At 41.6% G+C, this 26881-nt stretch overlaps 1 protein-coding gene and 1 pseudogene across 10 annotated transcripts in view; both read left to right on the top strand.

The window, feature by feature from the left end:
• Positions 1–26881, top strand: part of LOC128780253 (tissue factor pathway inhibitor) — a 320921-nt gene that overhangs the window by 247245 nt on the left and 46795 nt on the right. The gene's annotated exons all lie outside the window — the stretch shown is intronic.
• LOC139440674 (pituitary adenylate cyclase-activating polypeptide pseudogene) lies at positions 3864–5700 on the top strand (annotated as a pseudogene).

Here is a 26881-nt window from a genome sequence, read left to right as displayed (position 1 = left end):
TCATTAGAATTTTAAATATTGAAATAGAATATGATGAAACACTCTTTGGCAGTCTCCATTCCCCACAAACAAAATAAGATTTTCTGTTGAGAATAAAAAGTAAGTTTTGGAGTAAGGACTTGAGGAATATTACAAATATTTTAACTTGAAGTAGGTATTCAAAAACTTGCCTTTGCCTTTGTCTTGGTTTGAAGAAAAATATAAATTCCTGAATTAATGGTATTCAATTAAAAACACCCCGATTGAGCAGGATGGTAGAATAAGTTAATACAAAACTTTTCCGCTATGCAAAACTCAAAATGCTGAAAAAATATGAATTTTAAATAAAATATATTGCTGTGTTCACAGGAAAGAGTGATATTACCCCAGGCAGAGAGGGGAGTGTTGTGTAAGGAAAGAAATAAAAACAGTGAGCTGAGCTGGTGGCTCTGGCTAAGCACTGAGTTTTGTTTTACATGCCCACAGGGACAAGAAATAAGTTTCGAGTCTGTGTGAGAAAGGAAGTTAGAACTGAGGCACCTGCATAGAACTAAGAATATCCAAAGACTTACACAATTACTGAAAAGGAAAACTAGGGAAATATCCACCTCACAAGTAGACCATAAGAATATTTGCGGAGGTTATATCGAGAAAACAACTTTCTCTTGATAACTTAAGGCTTAAAAATAGATTGCATTTAAAAAGCTTAAAAATACGTGAAACCATCATCATCATGGAATTTTTGCAGGTTTTGCTCTACCTAATTGTGCCACTTTCAAAGGAAGTGAGTCAGATCTTTTGGATCATAAATTGTATACTTTATGTAACAATTTTTTAGTAATGGCAGTAAGTTGTGTTGCTCTGATAACCTCAATGCCTTTTCACAGTTTTATGAAATGAAATGCCTATTGAAAGGTTGACAAAAAGTTTCCAGATAGAATGATAGCAGTTATTTAGGATACCTGGCATAAGCAAATGCACAACCTCTCCGAAAAAAAGACAAAATCTAAGACAATTTTCACAAATCGTTTCACTGTAAAGATGAGTACATTACCCAAACTGTTGGCATTATACTGATTAACCGCATACATGGCCAACAGGATGAGTAGAGTCCTACAAACTTCGAAACCCAGAGAAAAGAAAGACCAGAAAATCTGATTAAAGTTATTGTAGACAGAATAAGAACTTAAAAGCATTAAGCGAAAAAACACCAACTTATGAGAAAAGGCAGAGTTGAAAGAAAACCAAATAGTACTTCTAAAGTTAAAATATAATCACAGTGATTGAAAACTATGGACACAGACCAACAGCAGGTTAGGCACAGTGAGAATTAGTGCACTGAGTGTGAGAACTTGAGATTTAATGCAGAAGCAATGCGTGTAGATACATATCCTATACTTCCCATTTCACTGAGAAAATAAAAGCTAAGAGAACTTTATACACACCCACCATACGTCTACCTGTGTTTGCAACTATCCCACATACTCTCCAGGGCCAGCCACATAAGTTGGGGGGCCCAGCACAAAATGAGATATGGAGGACTTTATAGAATTTTAAATGGTGGCAGTAGCAGGACATGAAACTGAGCACAGTGCCGAGAGTGGCTGCACCGGGTCCACACCCATGAAGCCAGCCTTCACCTCAGCCTTTACTTCGACTTTTAACGAAACAGTTGCCTGTCTCATAGCTACGGGCAATACAGCCACCAGGCCACTACATGCCAGCTCCTCCGGGCTATTCAAGCTTATTCTTCCAAAATCAATTTATTAATCCGGTGCAATTCCAGTCAATATTAATTTTTAAGAAATTGCCACACCTATACTAAACTTGATATAGAAGATAAAGAGGGCAAAAACAAGCAGAAGAACTTTGACATATCTGCACGAGAAGACAAAAAGGAAGATATCAAAGAGAAATACTTAGAAGTAAAATTTGAGAAGAAAGTGTAAAGTAATATATTGGTTGTATAAAGGTTGGTAGACTATTTAAAATAAGATTTTAAAAGCATAAGACATTGAGGAAATGAGTGCTATATTTACTGACTTAACTATTACTTCATATGTGACACAAACACTCTAAACACACTGAAGAGACAAGACACGTTTGGAGAAGATGATCTTGACCTGCAAAACCAATAGGGGATTTTTCCAGAATATGTAAGAAACATCTGTTGTTTAAACAAGAACAAGACAGAGGAAAACATATTTTAAATGGTCAAGGGACATAAAACAGACATTCTTCAGAAGAGTAAACCATCAAACATGAACACTGTCTCGTAAGAAATCTGAGAAACATAATCAAATCAACAATAGAACATCCATTCATAAATATCAATTCGGCAGCAATTAAAAATTATATGACAACAGGTGGATGCGTCCTGCACGTTCCCCGACTGTCCGGGGTGGAGCCCATGACCCAGGCTGTGAAGTCGACAAACTTCCCCACCTGGCGGCTCCCTTTACTGAAGTTGAGTAGTGACTTTGTAGAGGGAGTCTTGGAAATTCTGAAGTATTTCTACAGATTGAACTCGTGTCAGAATTCACGTGGGAGTAAGGATTTTAATGGGGTTCATCTGTGACGTGAAGCAAGGCCAAAGACAGAACAGCCAAAGTCAGTAATAGCTTTGGGTGCTTTAGTAAAAAACTTATCTTGTCTGCTTGATTATTGGGGGATGTTCACCTCAGGCTCTCTGTGTGTGAGCTTACTCTAGAGGCAGAGCTGCACATGGAACACACACATGTAAACACTGCAACATAAATCAGTGAACACATGCAGTGGAGACAAAGAGACACATTACTGTGTAGATGTGCTTGGAAGCATCATTGCAGGTAAGCAATCTGGACACCCCCAGGAATATACTAAGAGGAAGCAGGGAGTGTCTGGCCAATAATGGTGAAGAATAAGCAAAACTTTGTCTTCCTGGAGGAAGAATTAAATCTCAAATAAGACAGCCAGAAAGGCATTGAAACAAGAAGCATTATAATTTTGTCTTAGGAAAAGCATGCAGAACTAATACAGCTTATTTAAATGTTAGGTCCAAATCATAGTAACAGGAAACACTCCCACTAAATTGCCATTTCATCAAATTTTTAAGATCCAAATAATTAACATGCACACATTAATGGTTATTGATGGTTCTATTTCCTTTTTAAAAAAAATAGATCTGAGTTCTTTTCCTGGAGCAGAAATTTACAAATGTTCTTAAATTACCCACGGACTTGGAAGCCTCCAGGGCCTCTTGGAGGATGTGGCCTTTCCTTATTGTCTCCTCTTCCCATGTCATTTTCTGTTAAAAAAATTAATTTACAGTTCCCAATAGAGGGATTCCTGTTAGAAATCCTCAGCAAGTGAATTTGTCCTGGGAATCTTCATGCTTTACCAGTATGTACGCATTTCTCCAAACAAACTTCAGTTGTAAATAAAGAGGAAAAACATTTTTCACTCTAAAATTCTTAAAAATTGAATGTTTGTGGGAGCACAATCTCACAGTTTCAATTCTTCACATCAGTAAGAGCCACAGAAAGTTTGAAAGTGTCCAAACAGGTCATCTAGAGCTCCAAAAGCCAGGACTAAGAGGAGACACAGAATGCCCTATATTGAAATGTAAAAGGGTTGGACCATTCTGAGCTTTCAGGGCATTTATGGAAACTGTTACAGAACAGTCGGCTGGGGGGGGGGGGCGGTTCACAATATACTATTACAGAAAGGATGGCCCCTTTCTCTCTGGGGGTTCCCCCACTACACCTACTAGGTTCCCATTGCCCCCGCCCCCCCCCCCCCAGCCAGAGGACAGACGTCTCTTAATGCTAGAGACTGGTGAAAAGGAAAGAAATTATTTATTTTAAAAGTATACAAACTTAGAGTAGTGACTTAATTAAAATACTAAAAGTCCTCATTAAAATACTAAAATCCTGTAGAATACCCACAGATGCACACAGTCCCTCCTTCTCCCTCTGCCCAATCCGGGGTACCATATCTCAGGAAAAGGAGTGGAAGTCCGCGATTCAAGCTCCCTGCACCATCAGCAGTGTCACCGCCAGGGGGTCCCCACTCTGCCAAAGCCCCGTGGTTCTCTCCCCCTATTCCACCAAAGCCAAATGGTCCTCTCCCTTCTCCTCCAAAACCAAGAGGTCCTCTCTCCAGTAAGGGTGCCGCACCTGAGTTTAAATCCCAGTGCCTTCCTCTGCAGCCCCAATTCCGACTCTCCCACAATCAGTTACACCAGCCAGCATTTCCGTATTTTCCAGCTTTCTGGGCTGCCATAGTAAGTCTGGGCAGGTGTGGCCCCATGGTATGGAGCCAGTCATCTCCAAGTTCTCACGTAGGTGCTGTAACCAGGGGGAGCTGCTTCCCAGTTAGATCTTGGGTGGAAGTCACTCCCATCCCCCTGGCTCAAAGCATGGCCACAGCTATTTAACATATTTATGAAAACAGGTTATAGATATGTTAAACGATCATGCCAGGGATTAGCTGCAAAGCCGTTGCTGTACAAAATAGCTCCAAATGGCCCTGCTCCATGTGTCCCTTCCCCCAGCTCAGGCTTGTGGGGGTGATGACATCCTACATATATTTTCTAGTATTTCCTGAACATCTTGAGTTCTGGACCCCATTACAAATCCCTTTTTGGGGCCCTCCTCTTGGCTGCACCCTGCTTCAGTAGGAGCAGAAGGCCGGTCACCTCTGTATCCACTGCAGCAGCAGCAAAAGAAGCCACAGCTTCAGGCGCAGCCAGAGGGACTTCAGAGCAGAGAAGGCGCTTCCAACTTGCTTCCTCAGGCGCCGCCTTCACCTGGGCCGTCTCTTCCCTTCTTCTCCTTCGACTTTCTCTTTTCCTTAATCACGTGACTTCTGTCTCCTGGTGGACTTAGGCCACTTTGTCCTCCACCCCCACTTTAGCTTGTTGCCTCCTCTTCTTCCTTCTACATCTCTCTCCTCGCCCTGTTCTCTCAGTGTCAAGCTCCCTTCTAGTTCTGCGTGTCTGCAAACTTTTGACCTGAAAACCGGCCTCAGCACCCAAGTCCTCCAGCTCCTCCTGCTGCTCCTGTTCGTTCCTGCGGCTTCTCCTCAGACACTAGGACCACATGGCGATTCCTTTTGGGTTGTGACTGCGGCGCAGAAACTTGCAGGAACCTTTGATCGCCGTCCTACTTGGCGGCAAAGCCTGTGCTAGTGGCCAAGGACCATGTGCAGCGGAGCAAGGCTGGCTCTGCTGGTCTACGGGATCCTAATGCGCAGCAGTGTGCACTGCTCCCCTGACAGCGCTGGGCCCCAGGTCCCTGGGATCAGGTCAGAGAATGGAACGCAGGACCAAGCGTGCGACACGGACGGAAACCAGCTGCAAAACTTCAATGACTCGGAGCTGGTGGGTGTAGAGAGCTCAGCCTCTGTGTCCCGGGAAGGCGAAGTGCTCAACGACCAGGGCAAGATAAGAGACGTCCCTAAACGTGAATCTTAATAAGGCCAACCGCAAAGTGTTGGACCAGCTGTGCTGCTAGATATTACTGCAGAAGCTCGTGCACAAGGGCAGGGGTGGGATTGTAGGCAGCGACACCTAGGACGACCCAGGTCCGCTCTCCAAGCGCCATTCGGACAGAGTCTGCAGTCTTCACAGACTCCGACAGCCGCTACCTGCGACAAAAGGCAGTCAGGGCACACTTGGTTACAGTCCTAGGAAGAGGTGCAAGCAGAGGTGCAAACAAAGGTATAAAAAACGCCCAATAGCGTATTTGCCGCGATGAGTTACCGGCTACCCTGTGTATACAGCCCTGACACAATGAAAAGTCGTTTTTCCCAACAAACTGAACAGTCATCGCTCATGTGTTCTATACAAACATGTATTTATGTATGAAGTGAAGCCATTAAATGAATATTTTCATAATAATATAGTTTTTCTTTTTGCAAAACACTAGAGAATGCACAGATATATTTTGTGGATCAATTATTGATATACTTAAATATGTATATTTAAGAATATATGTAAGTATAATAGAGAGGAGTTCATACAAAGTGTGCACAAGGATTAAAAATTTACCTGAGCTGTTTATGTATTTATATAAAGTAGATAGAAAAATAGGCAACCATTATTTTGAATATTACTCCTATTTTTGTAAACTGGAATTAAAAGGATAGTATTTTACCTATGACAGGCCTAAAGATATTAATACTGACCATTTGCTACTGTACATAAACAATGATGCCTGCTCCAGGGAGACTTTGAGGTAATGATTTGGAAGAATTGCTATAGTGAGTCTTTTCACAGTGAGTCTCTGGGGCAGGCTGCTTCAGTCCCACCCCAACTCAACTAGGCAGTGTCATCCTCGCTGGGTGACAATTCTAATACTTCTGCTTTCTTTGATTCCACTTTTGTATGTATTTGTCTCTCTTCAGGCTGAGCCCAGAAGGAAATTCTCCCAATAGAACAACAGCTCTATCTAAATTGTGCTTCTCCCCAGAGTTCATACCATTCCCTGGGGCAAGAGTTGGGAGATTGTATAGACAAGGGAGACTTGGGTAGGAAGCTCTCTTTTCTGTACTTCCAGGAAACCCAGTATCCCAAGGTTAGGACAATTGGATCAAAGTGAAAGAAATGCAGGCATACTGGAAGAGGCAGAGCATAATGCAATAGGAGGAGGACCCCGGAGAGGGACTGTTTTGGGGCTGCCCCAGCTCTGGGATGCTGGGTCTTAGCTGAGTCCCCACCTTAGGTCTCCAGCCTGACTGAATGGGTGCTGGGTGTTGGAAATGGATGCAAAGTACAATGTGCTTTTCTCCAGTGCTGTCCATGCTTCTCATCCTGTCCAATGGCCAGGGCCCTCCCCTTTGAGTCCTGCTCTGTAGGAGCCACCCTTTCCTTTTGTGGTTTTCCTGAAGACTCCTCCTTCCTACCCTCTTCACTATTTAAGTTTATTTACCATTTTCCATTCACTTCTCTTAAACTTGTGAATGTGTGTTATGTTTTTGTTGTTTGGTGCAAGAACTTATTGTAAAGTTTAGGAAACCCTATGTAGTTATCACTAAGGAATTATGCACTAAATATGAATCTTTTGTTCCTTGTTTATTGAGTTTGTAAGTAAATTGTGTTTTTATAATTATGGCTTACTGCTTAGTAAAATTTATTTCATAGAACTTACCTTTGTCATATCAAAAAAAATTATGACAGCACTTTTTGGCAAGGATGTGAGGAGATAATGAAGAGCTGTGGTGAGACTGCTTTGTAGCGCAGTTTAGCGATACCTTGTGTATATACAAAACCGCTGCTTGTTGTAGAACTCAGCAACTCCATTCACGTATTGCTCCTGAAGACACACTTACCTGTAGAAAAGCCTCCATGTGTGAGAATGTTCACTGAAACAAAAACAAGTGCCAGCTACTAATCAAACTCACTGCTCCTCAGTAGAGGAGTAGAAAAATTCATTGCAGGTTTTAACGAATGGAATACTATGCCGTAGCTAGAGTAAAGGAAGTAAAGCCACACATCTATGTAAACATACATATATTTTAGAATCATAATGATGGAGTGTGAAAAAAGAAAATTACGAAAGAGTAGAGTATAATATTATTTATCCACATTTTCTAAAAAAACAGTTGTATAAACTATGTGTTGAAATATCATTTATAACAATTGTACAACATCACAAATGGGAAAGTTTCATCTCAATTTATGGATATTGACAACTTCTAAAGCGGAGGAGAGACTGTGGGATGGATTGGAGTTCCGGTGGTTTCAGACAGAGTGAAATGAATGTGGGGCCCTATCGGTTGTGAGTGGTAAATGCTGTGCACAAAACACGCCTGGAACACATTCTCAGGGGAAATGATTCAAGATGGAAAAGAGCACTCTAATCCGTGTGCTGGAAGGGAATGTTCACATGGAAGATTATTTCTATGCTGAGTGACATGTAGTTTTGAGAGCCTAAAATATCATACATTACTCAGTTGTCCATTTTTTGTGGAAGGTGCACTCGGTGACATGAAAGTAACCATGAAAATTCTACGTCAATCTCATTACTTAAAGTTTTGTGTGAGGATGAAAACTCATATCGTCTCTCTGCTTTCATTGTTTAGACTGACTTTGATTATAATGAAGGTCACCTGGATTCTGAATGACTTCCACATCAAAAGAGAACAATATGGTCAAAGAAGTAGAAATATATTCTACATTCAGGTGGGTTTTTGGCAGGCACCCTGCTTTCTAAGCTGTCTTGTGAATCACTGATATGTGGATCTGACACAGTCCTAATAGAGCTCAGAAAAAAATCATGCCATGAAAATATCCTTTCCTGAACTGGTTTTGCTGTTAATGGGACTGAATTGGCAAGTACAGTACTTTTAATTAACCTTGCTTTTCTGTGCGTGCACAACGGATAGCAGCTGTTCGTCACTGTTTCCATGGACCTGCAGAGGATGGGGTTTTGTGGCTGCTTATTACATGCTACGTTACCAATTAGTCAAGCTTATTCTCCTACTGGGTAGAATACCACTCTAACCTGATACAACACTCTGTTTAAATGTATATGTCCTTGTTTCTTGCTTCTTTCAATTCTACTTATTAAATGCTGAGGATACTATTGGCTGCGCTGACATTTTCCTATTTTTCTTCTGCTTTCTTTTGTTCGTAAACATTTTCCCCATGGCCAGACCTTTTCTCCAAGTCTTCCGATAAGTCCATCTGCAGATATGACTACATACTACATATGTAGTCAACACCACATATTAATTCAGTCAGAATGTGTCATGCCAATAAAGAAAACTGGCACAGTGTGTGTGTGCCATTGTATGGACAAAAGCTATGTCATATTCCAAAATATGCCCCCTGACTTCTATGTTGAAAAATGTACTAAAAGTGTACTAAAATGTAAGTTAGAGGAAAACAGGAATGTATCTGGTTTGTTAACTGTTAATGTCACAATAGTTTCACATAATAGGTTGTCAATATCGGGTGAATGATAATTCAGAAAACTCTTTGCCTGTATTATAGTAAAGTGGGAAGCATGAAGGCTTTATGAAGACTGTGTGTTCAATGTTACAAGTTATTATGTTTGCAAATTTATATCCTGCTTAGAGCAATATACTTCATAAGGATAAAATTGTATGGCACATAGTGAAGCCATAACACAATGTGTCATTGTAAAGCCACTGTAAAGGCGGAAAGTTGAGAACCTACCAAAGCATACCAATTGAATTTTTATTGTGCATATTTGGGTATTTGCTTCCTTAGCCAGTAATGCTTGGGTGAATAATGAACTAAATACATACGTAATTCATAATGATTTATATATTTACCTCCTGCCATTGGTCTTTCTTGATTTCATTTCAGCAAATTAATAATACTAATGAATAAAATCAATACCTAACAATTGTGTTATAAACAAGATTGTCACATAATTTTGTTCCACCTCAAGTGCATGCAATTTAAAATATTTTGTCCAAAATATAAATTAAATATTAACATTTTAAAAGCTCATGGTTTCAAGAAGCCTTTTCTCCTAATTATTCAGAATATTTAGGAATACTCATAATCATTTCTTAAAATATAAATGAAAAGTACACATTTTTAATGAATATCAAAATTTAAAATAAAAATTTACATGACTGAAATTTCAATATAATTTTGTAAACTGACTGTCTTATTAAATGTTTTAAGGAAAATAACACTGTCGAGTATTTCTGCTGTTCAATGTCCATCTAGCTGCATATGCAAAGAATTATTCTTACACTTTGCATGTTATATAGAGACCTACCTATCACAAATCTCAGTTACACAAATTGTTTAATGTACCATGGCATTCCTGACGCTCCATGTACAACTGTTGGAAATACCTTATTAATCTGCATCTTCCTCCACAAAGAGCAATTGAAGTTAAATGAGAAGCCAGAAAATGCATAATCACCAGTATTGGGAGAATAATAATTAGCATCTAAAACCTATTCTATTACTGCTACTTGAGAGAAAGGATTGGAAAAGGTAATTATTTTCATTTTGTACCTTAGCTGAGCGCTTCTGCCACTCAAATTCTCTCTGTGTGCAGAAGCAGAAAAACGGGGTAGCTTGCGATGGAGAAGCCAGCAGACAACACCTTGATCCAGTGATGGAAATTAATACCCCTCATCAGAAGTGAGACAAATCAAAATCATGAGCCCCTTGATGGAATGAACTGAGAACAAAACAGCCTGACACCAGAGCAGCCCAAGGAAACATACACAACCTACCTTAATTGTAAGGGAAGATCAGGGACACCTAAACTGAGGACATTCGGAACTTGCCTGTCCTCTTCAAAATTGTCAATAAAAGGAAGCCATATTAAGAAAATAAGTTATATCTCTGAGTGATAATATGGAATAAACTGTAAAATATATCTTTTAAATTTTTATAAAGATGGAGGACAGTAGTTCAACTAAAAACAATAATCATATACGTAATTCCTAGAATGACGAAGAAATAGTTCAAGGTGGCCCCCTCCGGAGTGGAATCAGGTGGAGAGGAAACGATGTTTCTTTCCCTTGTCCCACTTTTCTATGCTGTATGATTTTTTTTTAACTTGACAAATATTTAATTTAAACTTTTAAAATATTTTTTAATTCCTCTGAATATTGTAAACTTTGTTTTTTAGGCTCATAGAATGAAAAATATTGTTAGGCAAAAATAGTTACTGTTTTTAATGTAGGTAATAACAGGTGGATGGTAGGCCATGACACCCGAGGTCTCATTCTGTCTTCTCATTAACCAGCCAGAGCTGTTTGCACAAGGCCCTTTGATTCCCTGGGACTTTATTATTCATCTTTGCAGATGAGATTTCTTGTAACCCTACCATTAAATACACCTAAAACATAAATAAAGATTATATAAATGTTGTCAAGAGAGGGCAGTAGTTAGTCAGAAATATTTTCATGTCCTCTGAGCAAGAAAAAGAATCATTTTTAATAGAATTTGAAGACAGTACTGCTGTTTCCTTGCTCTTCCTGACAATTTTGACTACATTTCAATTTTATTCCACTCAAACATACACTTCAGCCAACCAGATACTTTTTACTCCAGTCCTTTGTGTTAGAAAGATAAAACATGATAAAAAGAAGGAAGGATATGTAGTGAATTTTGTGATGATGGACCTCGTCAGTGGGAATCAGGATGCCCTTTCCACTCTACCTTCTAATTGCTGGAAAGTTTACAGATGCTGGATTAGTGCAGATTTGAGTTTTACACCGTGCACTGGTATTTACTGTCTGTAAGTGCTAACTTCTGCCCTACTGAATTAAGCTTTCCAATGGTCAGATTTGTTCTACTTTAAAGTAGTGACATTAGCTACTTTAGATTATTGTTTAAGGATTCAAATAATTATTTCTAAAAGAAATAACATAATAGTGGTGGGGGAACTAAAAAGATGAATACTTTTCCTCCCACCTTCCAAGTTCATCTAGATTCACAGGAGAATGCCAAGTTCTTAATCCATGTGCATGGAGAACTTGCATAGACATGAAAACTCCAAAGGCAGTGAGGCGACATGAAATATACGACATTTTTGGACAAAGGATAAAAGGGGAACAGGGTGTTAGATTTCAGAAGTGAGAAGGGGTGATTTACAGGGATTGAGGAAGAGCAGAAGAGACATGGCAGGAAATTTCTCTAGGCAGCTCAGACACAATGGGACACGAAAGTATCGAGCCAATGGGCTTTGAGTCTCCCTTCTAACAGGAAGACTTTTAGGTGATTAAGCAGGGGCTCCTTTCCTAAAGCAAGTTTCTCTGTTCAAATCTCCAGGGCATGAAAGGGGTGATGGTCAAAGGCTCCTTCAGTCTTGCTTCTTAATAAGGGAAACTGAGACAAAATCATTAACCATGACCAAGCAATTAATAGTCTCCTAATAAATCACAACATCTTACCTTTATTAACCAAGGACACTAAGGAGCAGATGGTTTATACCTCTCCTCCCCAACCCAACAGTGAGCAGCTTAAATCATCCCAGTCAAGGGGAAAAAATAACGAAGACCCAGTTGGTGCAATTAGTGTCAGCCAAATCCCAGAACACATGAAGTTGGGGGAAATAAATAACAAAAGCCCATTTAGAGCCTGACAAGCACAAGATAAAAGTAAAACAGTGAAGTTGATCAGAGAATAAACCTGCATTCCCTTATCTGCTCATTTTGATGTTTCAACATATTAAAGCACATAGCTGGAAAGCTATTGAATATTCTTTTAAGACCCTCCCCTGAGATCTTTCCTAAACCTTTAGAAGAGAGATAAGAGCCCTCATGAAGAAGGACCAAACACATACTCTCCTTGTAGCATGCCTGTGCTCCTTTTTTTCTCAGGCTTTTACTTTTACTCTTACTCTCTCCTAAATTCTAAGGGTCCACACAAGACTTGCAATTAGGGGAGCTGCAGGCACCAGCACTTTATCCCTGGCTAACTCCCTGAACCCGTCTCTAAGGACTCTCCTTTTGCCTCTTGTTGGGAACCACCCTGCCTGGTTTCAGAAGCTTTAATCCCCAGTGGCTGAGGCTGTGTAAAAAGACCTTGGGACCATAAGACACTTGGGAGACAAAGCTTATCTTCCTGGTAGGGGTGCTGCCTCTGCCCCTTTTCACTTCACCTTGCTTGGCTCCAGGCGGATGACTGGTTAGCCAATGACGGGTGAGATTCCTCCAAGTCGGGACAACCTAATACAGGCACAATCATGAAGGGGCCCTCAGAGAAGGACTTGGGATACTATAGAAAAAGGGGGTGATGGACCCTCGCCCTTTGGCATTATGAAGCCTCAGTCCTCATTCTGTCCAGCAAGAAATCTCCTAATCTCTTGGCTGTCTTACTTCCCCTCCCTGACTTAAGCCTGAAACAATCCTGGAGGTGGGTGCAGCCCTGTGCTGGAAAGGGCGGGTTCCCTAAGGTGATCAGGGCTAAGAAAGAATGCAAAATATCCTATGAAACCTATTTTGCTAATACCCTCAAGTAAATGATAAGGGTCCATGCATGAAATCAGTTTGTTTCCCCAAAGTTTTATGGTCCATTAACTATCTGACCCGGATTCAGAAGAAGCCCTCATAGTTCTTTGAATGTTATCTATTATTTGATCATTTCTGCCTGACAATGGTTGATGAGTTTTACATATACACCCTATATTCCTAGGCAAATTAAACCCAATAAAAGCCTGTCTAGGCCTGAGATGGGACCAGCCCTCTCCTTCACTGAGAGAGAGCGGCCATGTCTTCCTTTTTCCTCCACAGGATTTCTGTAGTCCGTGTGAATTTGCCTCGTCTCCTTCATAACACCGAGGACACTGCGGGCCAGTGTCCACATCAGCTGGTGCTGGAACAGGGACCCAGGGCTACACGAGCCATCACTGTGGACAACACACCAACTTGGTTGGAATATGCCCATCAGCCCAGGCAAGGGCTGATGACACACATTGCTTTTCCGTTAGGTCGTAGGGTGTGTTGGGTTTCAGAGGAAATAGGTTTTCTTCCTAGGTCACCCTCTTCTTGTAACCGTTTTGCAACTATACCCTCTTTAGTAAGCAGGAGCCTTGCTCTCCCAAGCATCTGCCACAATCTTGCAGGCACGGGTTGAGCCATTAAGAGTCACAAGGACGCTCACCACTAGAAGACACCCGTGACAGGATTAGCTGGACGTGGACCGGGACAGAACAGCAGGTTTCTCAACAGCTACAAGCAAAAGTCCACACAATGAGAAGCACACTGTAAAAACACTCACAAGTCCATCCCCGCAGCACAAGCCCCAATTAGGTCTAGGCTTGAGAGAAAGAGCAAAGATTTTCCCTTTTAATCAGCTTTAAAAATATCAACTAGTTACAGGACAATTTCAAATTCTTTCTTATGAGACGCCTGTTATGGTCCTTTTGATTTTGCCTTTTCCCTCCATCCGCTTGTATAAGGAAAAGCGGATTGTGAATGAGTGTTTCATTTTCAACCGGACTCATTTCGACCCACCACACTATTTCCCTCAATAACTAACTAGTTATGGTTGAGGACAGGTGACAGAATCTGAAAAGCCAACAATGGAAAGTAAAAAGGAGCCTTTGAATAGCAAGAATGGGTTCTGGCTATCTGAAGAGCAGGAAGTTTACCCACGGGTGTTACAGCAGCTCCCCCGGGGAGTGGGTTGTAAGGTAAAGGAACAGCATCTCATTCGGCTTTTATGAACTAGAAAGGAATACTACCCTGCTTTTCCTGACAAGGGAACCTTAGATATCGAGGTTAGGGAAGATGCAGGCGGTAAGTTAAGATCTTTAAAGGACAGTGGTGTTTCTATCGGGGCCCAAAACTTAATAACTTGTGGGCTAGTCAGGACTGGTCTCCTGCCCATATGTGCTAAGAAACCAGAACTAGTCACAGAGGAGGATAAAGAGTCTAGTTCAGAGGAAGAAGTCATAAATGATGTAGTGGAAGAACCAGCTATGAAAGTTCTGCCTTCAGCCCCACCAGAGGACCTGCCTCACAGCCATCTCTCCTTACTTCAAACCTGGCAGTGTTCCTCCTTGCAGAATGACTCTCCACCAAGACAGCCAGAAGACTTAGACAGATATCCTGTTAGGGCCATGCGACGGTGCCTTCGGCAGGCAGCAGGTGCTGGGGATTTAGATGCCCTTTCAGCCTTCCCCATTATAGCCAAGGGTCAAAGAAATGTCCATGAACCCCTTCCTTTTTCCCTTTACAAGGATCTAAAAAGGAGCATTAGAGAAAATGGGCCTCAGTCTCCTTATATTAACAGGCTATTTCAAGCCATCACTGAGAGCTATAGAATGGCCCCTTGTGACTGGATGGCTCCAGCCAGGACAGTCTTAACCCCAGCTCAGTTCACAGTCTGGCATTAGGAGTACTCTCAGCCAGCCAGCCACCAAGCACCGAGAATGCACAAATGAGTAATCCTGTCACCCTCCCTATGTTACCTGGGTCTGGTGATTTTGCCACCACTGTGGATCAAGCCAGGCTTGATCTTCATGCTTTTAGTTAAAGTGCTCAAATTGCTCTCAGAGCCATGAAAGTTGTGCCTGCTTCTCAGGCCAGGGAAACTTCTTCCTTTACCAATATCCATCAGGGTGCTGTGGAGGCATATATTGATTTTATTGATCACCTCCTAGAAGCTACTGAAAGGCAAAAAGATAATGACAGAGCAGCCAAAGCTCTTTTGTGTCAGCTAGCTTATGAAAATGCTAACAAAGACTGCAGGACCATTACAGGACCCCTGCGAGCTACCACCAGAGACATCAGTGAGTTTGTCAAGGCTTGCCAGGATGTCGGCACACAGCAGCATCACGCTTCTCTCTTGGCTGCTACAATTATGGGAGATCCCAGAAGTTACAATTATGGAAAGCCCGGTCACTTGAGCAAGGACGTTCATCCACATGGAAAGGGGGAAAAGGTAATGACAAGCTTCCCCTTAAGGATTGTCTGCGCTGTGGCAAGGGCAGACACTGGGCAAAGGAATGCCACTCTAATTTTGACAAAAACAGCCAACCTATTCAGGGAAACTTCCAAGGGGGCACCCGCTCCAGCACCCCCAACCCTAATCGGGGCTTTTAGAATAGCAATCAAATCAGGGAATGCAGATAAATGCACAGTTTCCGACCTTCATGCAGCCACCTGTGGAAGCCCAGGGCTGGCCTTGGTCACCACCAATGAGCTCATCTTAAAGGAACAGGATCAAATAATTATAGCAACCACTGTTGTCTGGGGACCTTTACCCCCAGGAATGATCGGTTTAATCTTATGGAGATAGAGTATCACTACCAAAGGTATTTTTGTTCAGCCAGGGATCATTGACTCAGACTATCAAGGGAAAATTGAAATCATGCTTAAAGCTTCTGGTTATCATATTATTTTTGCCCAAACGTGTATTGCTCAGCTACTCCTATTCCCCTATGTAATCTCAAGGACTCAAAATACAGTGAGGGGAGAAGGAGGCTTCAGTAGTAGAGAGAATCAGTTTTTTGGACAGAACCAATTAAATGAAATAAACTTACTAATAAAAGGAGAAGACCTTTCATGGCCTCATAGATATGGGAGCCCACATCTCTGTTATCTCAAATCAGTTTTGGCCTCTGGAATGGCCTCTAACAGACAGCAGAATGCCTGTAACAGGTGTTTTAGGAGTTTCTCAACCACAAGTCAGTGTATGGTCTCTTAAATGTTATGGACCAGAAGGACAGGTAGGGAGAATTCGACCAAATATCTTGCCTATGCCCCTTAATATTTGGGTCCATGATCTCCTCAGTCAATGGGGGATACAAATCTCTCTGCCACATTTTCCCTAGTGGCCACTGCTCTTATAACTCCCCTACCACTTACTTGGCTCTCCAATACGCTGGTATGGGTTGATCAGTGGCCAGTTAAAGGAGAGAGACTTGAACAGACCTGCCTTTTAGTTAAACAACAATTACAAGCAGGTCATATTGAACCTTTTAACTGTCCTTGGAATACGCCCATTTTTGTTGTACCAAAGACATCTGGCAAATGCAGGCTTACTCATGATCTAAGAAAAATCAATGAATCCCTCCTACCTATGGGCCCCTACAGCTGGGAGTCCCCAGTCCAGCCTGCATTCCAAAGGATTGGCCACTTGTAGTTATTGACCTTAAGCGTTGTTTCTTTACAATCCCTTTAGCAGAAAGGCTTCCAGAGCGTTTTGCATTTTCCCTCCTAGTCATTAACTATTTCTGGGCCTTTACAGCGGTTTCAATGGAAAGTTTTGCCTCAGGGAATGCTTAACAGCCCAACTATTTTCCAGCATCTGGTTCCTACAGCGATTCAGCCAGTAAGAGGTCAGTTTCCTAATCCAATTATCTATCATTATATGGAGGACACCCTGATCAATGCTCCTTCACAAGATATTTTAGAAAAACTGTTTCCTTTCTTAAAAATTCTGTAGCCTCTACTGGGCTACTAATTGCTCCAGAAAAAAATCCATCACTCAGAGCCTTGGAAATAGTTAGGCTATACCCTTTTTAATAGTCCTTCAAATTAATCCACCCAAGTATTTAACTCTTAATTGCCTCCAACCACTCCTGGGAGCAATTAACTGGGTGTGACCCAGCCTTGGAATACCTACCCAACAATTAACTCATTTGTTTAATACCCTTAAAGGGGACCCGGATCTTAATTCCCCCAGAAAACTGTCCTCTGAGGCCCTACGAGAATTAACTGTAGTAAATCAACATATTCAGTAGCGGCAACTACCTAGAATTAACTCACAGTTTCCTGTCAGGCTTTTCTGTTTCCCAACCTTAGGCACCACAACAGGTCTTATAGGACAGCTATCACCCCACTTAGCAATGATAGAGTGGCTTTTTCTGTCTCATTTAACTACAACATACTATTACCACCTATATAACTGCATTGTGCCATCTTATTATAAAAGGACGTGAGCGAACACAGCAGTTGTTTGGATATGACCCTGCGTTTATTCACATCCCCTTAACTCGAGTCTATTTACAACAATTGCCAGCTCAATCTTTAGAGTTTCAGTGTGCCATAGCTGACTATGTAGGAGGACTAGAAATTAACCTGCCCTCAGATAGATTGCTTGAAAACATTCCATTCCTTCAAATAAGGCTAGCAGAAAAGGTCAGTCCAACACCAATAACTGGGGCAAGAACTGTGCTTCTTGACGGGTCCAGAAAAAACAGATGGGTTCCTGTTGCTTGGAAAGAGGGCAAAACTGGAGAAATTTTGTATCCTCGGGACATTCCTCTAGCCAAAGGGCCAAGATTTTTGCTGTAATCATGGTCCTTTGTCAATGGCCCTGGGAACCTTTGAATATAGTCTCTGACTCAGGTTATACCGTTTACACTATTCTGCATCTAGATCAGGCATTAATTAAGACTTCTATTGACCCCAATCTATTTAACCCATTTTTGACCCTACAGTCCCTCCTTGACAAGTGAGAACACCCCCTCTTCATTATGCATATTTGATCCCATTCAGGCTTGCCTGCCCCCTGGTGGATGGTAACAACAAGACAGATGCTTTAGTTAGTGTCCTTACTGCCTTCCAGCAAGCAGCAGCTTCTCATCAGTTTTTTCATCAAAACAGCCAGGTGCGCTGAAAGCAATTTGATATTCCTCGCTCCCAAGCTCAGCAAATTATTACAGAATGTCTTGCTTGCCAAGCCCTTAGCAAGGCACCCCCATTTACAGGAGTTAATCTCGAGGACTAAGTTCTCCAATAATTTGGCAAACAGATGTCATTCATTACTCTCCCTTTTAGGAAATTAAAATATGTTCATATTTTTATTGATACTTACTTTGGTGCCCTACATGCATCTGCTTTAACAGAACACTCTGCTAAAAATATACAAGCCCATTGGCTTGAGGCCTTTAGTCATTTAGGACGGCCTCAGCAAATTGAAACTGATAATGGCCTGGATACCTTACCCATTCTACTGAGATCTTCCTTCAGCGTTGGAATATCCAACACAAAACAGGAATAACTTACAATCCAACTGGTCAGGCAATTGTAGAACGGGCTTATCAGACTTTTAAAAATCTTATTAAAAAACAAAAAAGGGGGAGTCATGAGTCCTTCCTCCAAAATTTGACTATGTTAGCCATGTTTACCTATACTTTTCTAATTGTGATGAATCTCTCTGTACTCCAATTGAAAAACATTTTCAGACAAAAAAGTCAAAACCGCCTTACCCTCAGGTTTTATATAGAGATCTGCTGGGAGATGACTCTTGGCAGGGCCCTGTAGAACTCCTAAAATGGGGAAGAGGGTATGCATGTGTTTCCACTCCTACTGGTGCTGTCTGGCTACCAGCCAAAAGAGTAAAGCCTTATCTTGAGCGAAATAGACACCAAGTTCTGCCACCTAGAGGCAAGAACCAATTGACTGAAAGACCAGATGACCCAGCTGACCCTGAATAGCCAGAAGGAAAACAGACACCCATGCTGTCACCCCTTGGTCTGGGTCCATCAGCGGAGGAGGATGGGGCTTGCCCCAATGATAGGTGCCGAGGCCCAAGAGCCTCCTGCAGAGGGAAACAACCCCTCAGTACCCCCATAATGTTCCCTTTAGGCATTTCCCCACCACATGGGGGGACATCAAGGCTCTTAATGCTTGAGCCGAGGAGATCTTGCTGAAACAAAAGTGGAGGACACACCAGAAAACAGGTTTATCGCTTACCTAGCATTGCTGTCAGCCAATTCGACCAAAACTTTGCTTTTAATTGTTACTATACCTTGCCTATGGGGGACAGGGACTAGCTATTGAGGATAATTCCTCTTATACCTATTGGGGCCACATTATCGATCCACCAGTATTTAAACTACATACTGGTGGAATGTTGAACCTCCATTTTCCACTAACAATACTCAGCGGACTGGAGAAGTGTGGATGCCCCCTGATGGCCCACTAGAAGAAAACAAACACTGGTTACCAGTGCTGAAAAATACTGCTTATGCTGCTGAGCAATTACCAGATTGTTTTTCTGTCCTTATTAACACTTTATGCTTTCCTTTGAAGGAGCAACTTTATGCTGGAAACAAAGAGCAATGCAGTGACTACTATCAGCTCTCCCTGGTGGCCACAGTTGGCCTGTGTACCCATGAGGGGGTTTACCATACTGTCAATCCCCCTCCAGTTCCTCCTTCTCTTTATCCTTATTTGGGCTTTACATCTATAAGGAAGTTGTTTTCTCAAGATCCAATTCTGGAACAGCAAATACTAGGTTTCACTGGCTTAACAATCACAATTGCATTCACAAAAAAAGGGGGAAAGATGTTGGGAACCACCCTGCCAAATCACCTAGACTTGTTTCAGAAGCTGTAATCCCCTATGGCTAAGGCTGAGTAAAAAGACCTTGAGACCGTAAGCCACTTGGGAGACAAAGCTTATCTTCCTGGCAGGGGCGCTGCCACTGCCCCTTTTCACTTCACCCTTCTTGGCCCCAGAAGGATGACTGGTTAGCCAATGACGGGTAAGATTCCTCAAAGGAAGGACAACCTAAGACAAGCATGGTTGCAAAGGGGCCCTCAGGGAAGGACTTGGGGTACTATAGTAAAAGGGGATGATGGACCCTCGCCTGTCGGCATTACATAGCCTGAGTCCTTATTCTGTCTACAAGGAGTCTCCTAATCTCTTGTCTGCCTTACTTCCCCTCCCTGACTTACGCCTGAAACAATGTCAGAAATGGGTGCAGCCCTATGCTGGAAAGGGCGGGTTCCCTAAGGCCTAGAACAGGCCTTAGAAAGAATGCATAAAATCCTAGGAAACCTACTTTGATAATACCTTCAATTTAAATGATAAGGGTCCAAGCATGAAATCAGTTTTTCCCCCCAAAGTTTTATGGCTATTAAGCATCTGACCCTGACTCAGAATAAGCTCTCATAGCTCTTTGAATGTTACCTATTACTTGATCATTTCTGCCTTACAATGATTGATGAATTTTATGTATACATCCTATATTCCTGTGCAAATTAAACCCAATAAAAGCCTGTCTAGGCAAGGGACGGGGTCAGCCCTCTCCTTCACTGAGAGGGTAGCCATGCCATCTCTTTTCCTCCACAGGATTTCTGTAGTCCCTATGAACTTGTCTCTGCTCATCCATAACACCACGGACACTGCGGCCCAGTGTCCCCATCAGCCTGTTTAACTATAATACATTTTCTGGGTCTAGCCAGCTCAGTCTAGGCTCACTGCTGCTGCTGTGATCTTGCCTCTTCTGTCTTAACAAAAGTGCTTTCAAAATCACCTAGACTATATGTATGACCCATGGACATGAGCTATAGGGAGGGAATGTGGGGGGGGGAGGTGGGCAGGAGAGAGTGGAGTGAAGGTGGGAAATGGGACAACTGTAATAGCATAACCAATAAATATATTTAAAAAATAATCACCTAGACTAGTGTCATGAAATATTTCCCACATGAAGTCGAGCACCTACACATTCCAGACATGCCTGCTCAGACCTGCCTTGGTCCAGTCCCTTTCAGTGACAGCTTCAGTGTGGCAAAACTTGGGTTCCCTTCAATCTCATATGTAAAGCTTTAAATAAATTTACCATTCCAGATGCTCACTTGGTAGATTGCTCCATATTTCATGGATGCAATTATTTAGTTCTGGGAATAAGTCAGTTCAAGTAAATTGCTCAGCCTCATTTGAACAGGCACTGATGCAAGTGGGCTCCCAAAGAGAGGCCGATATTATAGAAACACTCATGTATTTAATGAGTGATATGTCTATTTTTTTAAAAAATCTAAGTTAATGGTCCGGGAAAATTATAAACCATAATTGAAATCTGTAAAGCTCTCACTTGAGAAGATTTTTAGATGTAAGGCTCAGGAGAATCTTGCTGGAATGAAGGCAGGCACTCACAATCTGATAGATACTTCTGGTCTGCAATTTAAATGTCTCTGATGATGTCATCAGGCTTTAGGTAAATTCCTGTGGGGCTTACGTACTTACCATCAGTCACTGACTTGTTTAAACAGGAACAGCTGTGGTGATTTCTCTGAAGTTGGTGTATCTCAAAAAACAAGATAAAGGATGGGAGATAAAAGGTACATTGGGCCAAAGGATTGTAGCCAAATATATAAGAAAACTAAGAAAATTTAGCATCCAGTCTGGTTTCCAGGAGAAAAATAGATCTTTACAGACAATTAACAACTGGAATCTAACATCCACAACTGTGTGTGATAGTTTCTGTTGAAACATGATTTTTCTCCCATTTTCACCCTCATTTTTATCAAAGATAAACTAAGACTGATTATTCACTGATTACTTATAACTCTAGTTCTTTAAGTTTGACCCAATTATTTGCATAAACACAAGGACAACAATTGATCGTAGGTCTCCATGAAATGGGCCGGCAGCTCGCTTGGTTAGAGCACATCCCAATATGCCAAGGTTGCAGGTTTGTTCCACGGTCAGGGCAAATGCAAGTAACCAGTGAATACATAAATAAGTGCAATAACAAATCGATCTCTTTCTCTCTCTCTTAATTTTTGAAATCAATCAATAAATTAAATTAAATTAAAATTTGCTTTGCTGAACTCCCAAAAAGAATCTCCAGATGGAACTTTAATTAGCCTCCCAAGCCTAAGAAGCCAAGCCTCAGAGTTCCCATCAGATTTCGCCTGCAAGACCTATAAATACAGTGAATCTCTCAGGTTCTCGAGGTCCCCCAAAATGTCTTGTGCTTCTTCCTTTGCCATCTCCCCAAGAAAGCAACCTTTGTTCCTTACCTGACAAAGTTGCTGTGAATTATGTAAGGGAGATGCCAGGCTGTTTTTCCAAGGGGATTTTATTGGTTCCAAAGTCAATCTCAATTCCTTAAAGCTTTCTGGTGACATCTCAGTCTATGTATGTCTCCTTCAAACATGACATTTCAGTCCAAGTCTTGGTAAATAAATCCAGTTTCCAGTTGTGCTTGGTTATAAGCAGAACGGATTCTTAGAAAATTTGTACAAACAACCATGCTGCAGGCTTCTCTGTCTCAGTCTCTTTGGCAGGAAAGGGGGCAGGATCAAAGGTTCTCTCTGAGTTTTGTTTCTAAAACAACAGCTTAAAATCAATATCCCAAAAGGGCGGCTTCAGGGTGGCAAAATTTTGCTGCCCTTCAGTAAGTATTGAAATAAGTGCTCAATAATGTTTATTATCATCATTATCATCATTACTGTTACCATTATCCTATAGATTTACTTGTTACTTCATTTTGTCCTTGCTTGTTAAGTAAAAACTAACTAATGATTTGTTTCTTTGAACCAGATTTGGAAAATGTTATATATATTTTAATTAATTAAAATAAATAGAAGTTTAACCTTCATGTCAATTTTATGTTAAAAAAAGGCAGGAAAATCTGGGATTCTAAAAATCTGGGAACTCTTGCAAGTCAATAAAAAAAAATACACTCACCAAAATTTGAAATTGCAGAAAGAACAGGACTAGTAATTCACAAAAGAAAAAATAATTATTTAATAAAGAAAGAACACTTAACTTTACTGTTTCTCAATATACAGCAAATTAACATTGTGCCTTGTGAAACTGACAGAAAAAAACATAAATGAGTCATTGAAGGAATACTATCACGAACTGAAAGTCAAATGGTTAGAAAGTGATATGAAAATATAACTTTTAACAATGGCATTCCATTCTAAAATCATTTCAGAAAATAATCACGATATGAAATGAATAAAAATTTGTCTTCACATTTGAGACATTGAACAATCAGAGAGCAGCTCCATAAAACAAATAAACACGTTTTTGTATAAATTTGAGGGAAGAAACAGATTTTCACAAGAAGCTCCTGAATAACCAATTTTTCTAAACAACTGAAGGAAACCAAAGTTTTCCCATCCTGAGCTGTTTTTTGGGATATGTTTTTAAGCTGTTTATTAGGAAACAAGAATCTTCACCCTAGTGTTAGTCAGAAGACTCCAAGCCTACAAGCTAGATTATCTGTGTCCCTTTGTTTCTAAGTTGCCTAACAAGAATTTTTATCGTATGTATGTTTTTTCTTCCTCATCACCTTTACTTAAGCTAGAAGAACATACTAGGTGGTAGGAACACAATTCAGGTTTTGTCTTACTTCTGAAGAGCTGTTCCAGGAGAATCACTGGCTGGGACAGCACTGCTCCCTGCACTGCCCTGCTGCAGCTGAGAGGCAGGGATGTCTCACTGCAGCCAGCAGAGAGGGGAGGTACTTTACCCTGGCAGCCCTCTGCACACTTAAGCATGGTGTTGATGATAGTTGGAAATGTTGACAGTCTTTTTCTCTCTTGTAAATTTATATTAGCGATCAACAATATTTGTGAAATGAGGTCATTCGGTCTTGCAACTCAGGTTATCTTTGTTAATCCTTCTCTCCCAAAGATGGTTATTTTTTTCTTCTATGTCTATGTGTCTTTGATGTCTTTGTCATCAGAAGAAAATGCCACACAGCTAGAAGACAGTCCTAGCCTCCCTGTTAAGCTTATGGCTTGAGTCAGCCTCATGGGGAGTAAAGTGGTTTTCTCCAGGTGAGTGTCTGTTCAGAAACACTTTGCCGGAAGTATTTATATGAAAACTGAATGAGATTTTTTTTCTTTTCCTTATGGTTGTTTATTTATTTTTTAATATATTTATTGATTATGCTATTACAATTGTCCCATTTCCTCCCCTAAACTCCACTCCATCCTGCACACCCCCTCCCTCCCACATTCCCCCACTATAGTTCATGTCCATGGGTCACATATATAAGTTCTTTGGTTTCTACATTTCTATTCCTATTCTTACCCTCCCCCTGTCTATTTTCGACCTACCATTTATGCTACTTATTCTCTGTACCTTTCCACCCCTCTCTCCCCCTCCCACTCCCCTGTTGATAACCCTCCATGTGATCTCCATTTCTGTGGTTCTGTTCCTGTTCTAGTTGTTTGCTCAGTTTGCTTTTGTTTTAGGTGTGGTTGTTAATAACTGTGAGTTTGCTGTCATTTTTACTGTTCATATTTTTTATCTTCTTTTTCTTAGATAAGTCCCTTTAACATTTCATATAATAAAGGCTTGGTGATGATGAACTCCTTGAACTTGACCTTATCTGAGAAGCACTTTATCTGCCCTTCCATTCTAAATGAAAGGTTTTCTGGATAGAGCAATCTTTGATGTAGGTCCTTGCCTTTCATGACTTGGAATACTTCTTGCCAGCCCCTTCTTGCCTGTAAGGTCTCTTTGGAGAAATCAGCTGACAGTCTTATGGGAACTCCTTTGTAGGTAACTGTGTCCTTTTCCCTTGCTGCTTCTAAGATTCTCTCCTTCTCTTTAATCTTGGGGAATGGAATGATGATGTGCCTTGGTGTGTTCCTCCTTGGGTCCAGCTTCTTTGGGACTCTCTGAGCTTCCTGGACTTCCTGGAAGTCTGTTTCCTTTGCCAGACTGGGGAAGTTCTCCTTCATTATTTGTTCAAATAAGTTTTCAATTTTTTGTTCTTCCTTTTCTCCTTCTGGCACCCCTGTAATTCGGATATTGGAACGTTTCAAGATGTCCAGGAGGTTCCTAAGCCTCTCCTCATTTTTTCAAATTCTTGTTGCTTTATTCTTTTCTGGTTGAATGTTTCTTTCTTCCTTCTGATCCACACCACTGATTTGAGTACCAGTTTTGTTCACATCACTATTGGTTCCCTGTACATTTTCCTTTGTTTCTCTTAGCATAGCCTTCATTTTTTCATCTGGTTTGTGACCAAATTCAACCAATTCTGTGAGCATCCTAATTACCAGTGTTTTGAACTGTTCACCTGATAGGTTGGCTATCTGCTCGCTGCTTAGTTGAATTATTTCTGGGGCTTTGATCTGTTCTTTCATTTGGGCCATTTTTTTTCCCCCCGTCTGGGCGCACGCGTTATGTAAAGGGGCGGAGCCTTAGCTGTGATGCTATATGTGGGGGAGGGGCCGAGAGGGAGCAATGGCCCCTGCCTCTTTCTCTGCTGGATTTCAGTCACTCTCTTTGCTACCCACAGTCAAATTGGACCCCTCTGGTGCTGATAACCGAGTGGGTGGGGGTGTGCACACTCTAGGCTCCTGTGGATCTCTCCAACAAACTCTCCTGTGAGGCTGGGAGTTTCTCCTACTGCCGCCTCAACCCCCATGGGTGTTTTCACTCAGAAGTTTGAGACTTTATTTCCCCCAGCTGGGGCCCTGGGTTGTGAGGTCTGTTTCGCTCCCCAGCTGTCCCTTCTGGTTTATCTATGTGCCAATGTGGGGCTGCAGGGTCTGCTAGCTGTCACACTGCCTGCCCCATTCATCCCACAATCCGCCACCTCTCTGGATCCGGCCATGTTGCCACTAGTCCCCTTGGCCCTTGCTGCCCGTCTCCGCCCCTCCTACAGGTCTGGAGGAATGTTTCTTCTTTATCTCCTTTGTTGTTGGACTTCCAAGAGGTTTGATTTTCTGTCAGTTCTGGTTGTTTTTTGATTTTAAATTGTTGTTGTCCTTTTTGTTGTGTGAGGAGGCGCAGTGTGTCTACCTATGCCTCCATCTTGGTTTCACCTCCTCCTTAGAAATTTCTTATTTAGTCTTTTCTTGTGCCCTAGAGCTTGGTTTTGTGACCAGCAGACATATTTTCTCTGGTCTCTACCATCTGGAAGGTGCATTTACCCTTACCAAGGTTGACCTGAATGACAGTGGCCTAGACTGGGGTCTCAGATGTCTTCTAGTCAGGTTATACCAGATCTCAGGGGAGTTTGTCATCAGAGGCCCCAGCCCATAAGGACTCTTTGTCACCTAACCCTTTATTACTGTATTTTCTGGCCTCTGTGATGCACCAGACCCTAAGACGTACCTAGATTTCAGAGGAGGAAAATAGGAAAAAAAAATTGAAGCAAAAAAATGTAGTCCTGCTCCTGCCTCCTGTGACCCCGCTCTACCGCCACCCCCCACCCCACCCACCCACAACCGCAGCCAGCCAGGTAAGCTACATTCAGACCATAAGACGCACACCCGTCTTCCTCCCAAATATGGGGGGAAAGGTGCATCTCATAGTCCAAAAAACATGGCACTTGTTTGTACTAGAAATTGTGATTTCAGGAGCACGTGTCCAGTGCCACAAATTAGTGGGTTTGTGGCTAGAAGTGTCTCACACGCTGCCCTAGACCAGAGACACCATATGCACTCCACCGTCCTCACCACCTGTGTGATTGAGGTCTGTGCTGTGAACCTTGGGATCTCTGAGGGCTTTGCATCTCTTTTTGGAGGCCTTTTCTGCTTCCTTGGTGAAGCTATGAAAGGCCTATTGGTTTGCATCACTATTAAAATCCCATCATTACTGGCCAGGCAATATAGATGTTGAATTGCAGAAAAAATACTTCTAAATTAGAAATCAATGTAGAGCTCTCATAGTACCCAACTGTTTTATTGGTACTGACCATTTAAGAAAAATAGATGCAGAGAAGTGTAACCAGTGTTAAGGCTTTACACTGTGCTTTTGA

This window comes from Desmodus rotundus, chromosome 2 (genome assembly GCF_022682495.2).
Source record: "Desmodus rotundus isolate HL8 chromosome 2, HLdesRot8A.1, whole genome shotgun sequence".
Classification (NCBI taxonomy): domain Eukaryota; kingdom Metazoa; phylum Chordata; class Mammalia; order Chiroptera; family Phyllostomidae; genus Desmodus; species Desmodus rotundus.
Note: the sequence above shows the minus strand (reverse complement) of the source record. Positions and strands in the feature narration are given on the sequence as shown.